Source organism: Ailuropoda melanoleuca, unplaced genomic scaffold (assembly GCF_002007445.2).
Source record: "Ailuropoda melanoleuca isolate Jingjing unplaced genomic scaffold, ASM200744v2 unplaced-scaffold3116, whole genome shotgun sequence".
In the NCBI taxonomy this organism is placed as follows: Eukaryota; Metazoa; Chordata; class Mammalia; order Carnivora; family Ursidae; genus Ailuropoda; species Ailuropoda melanoleuca.
Window position 1 is genome coordinate 1 of NW_023201793.1, and position 1,486 is coordinate 1,486.

Consider the following 1,486-nt stretch of genomic DNA (forward strand, 5'->3'; position numbering starts at 1 on the left):
AAAATGGAGTCACTTATGTTAAAAGCCCAATGTCAGCAAACCAAGACTTAATACCTAACCTAACTGCAGTTTCAGCTCCCCCTGGATTGTAACCTTTAACCAGTCAGCCTGGAATTTCCTGGTCAGCACCAGGAAATGTACTGAGAGACCCTTNAGGTTTGTAACCTAACTGGATTGTAACCTTTAACCAGTCAGCCTGGAATTTCCTGGTCAGCACCAGGAAATGTACTGAGAGACCCTTTCCCTTCCCTTTGGAAGAAGGGTGACCTTGCCTAAAACAATGCATTCTTTGCTAATAATTTCCTTTTTTTTTTTCTGTTCTCTCTCTGCCTTTGAAAACCTTTTCTTTCCTGTGGCTCAGTGGAGCTCTCCTCTACTTGCTAGACAGGATGCTGCCCGATTCACAAATCAGTTAATAAAGCCAATTAGATCCTGAACACTTACTTGGTTGAATTCTTGTTATTCAACAGGTCATAAAAGTAATGGAAGTGGCCCATGAAGATGGAAAGAGCAAACTCAGCTAAACACTAACACCTGCCTGTGGGGGGGCAGGCAGCTCTGATGTGGAGACACTGGTATAAAGGCCCAGTGAACAACGCCCACCCTGGTATCCTCTCTGTGAGGGGACATTTTGGGGGAGGTGGTGGTGGTGGTGTTGCATGAGGGGATCAGAGACGGGAGTGAGGTTCCTGCTCAGTGNATAAAGGCCCAGTGAACAACGCCCACCCTGGTGTCCTCTCTGTGAGGGGCCATTTTGGGGGAGGTGGTGGTGGTGGTGTTGCATGAGGGGATCAGAGACGGGAGTGAGGTTCCTGCTCAGTGGACACCACATGACGGCTGAAAGGCTTAGTTTAAGACATATTTGAGATACCCTCGGGAGGCTGCCTTCGATATGTACAGGGAGAGAGGGACTTTGTGGGGGTAAAAAGAAGAGGCAGTGAAACCTGTGTCATCACAGGGAGTGACCGCTCATTCACAGAGCGTGAGGCTGCTGAGGCGAGGCCAGCACAGCAGGCCCACGAGCCGATTCAGGAGATGCTGCTGTGTGAAATCTGCTTAGAGCTCAAGTTCAGGGAGTGGGCCTGTTCCATCCAAGCCTCTGCCTGGCGCCGAGCCCATGCTGCCACCCCCAGAAAGGTAGTGCCCGGGCAGCGTGGCAGCCCCCTGACCTTGACATCACTTGTCACATCAGTTTGCATTGATGGTGGTGGTTTCCTCGGAGTCCACATTAGGCATGCTTCTCTCTTTCCCTTCCTTTGCTCCTTCTCCATGTCTCTCTTCCTCGCTTTCTTTTTTGACATATACAGCTTTCCCTCACTATCCAAACGTAGAGCCTTCCTGGGGCGCCTGGGTGGCTCAGTGGGTTAAGTGTTGGACTCTTGGTTTTGACTCAGGTCATGATCTCAGGGCCGGGAGAGTGAGCCCCATGTCGGGGGCTCTCACCCCCCTGAGCCCTCCCCCTGCTGTAAAAAAAAAAAAAAAAAAA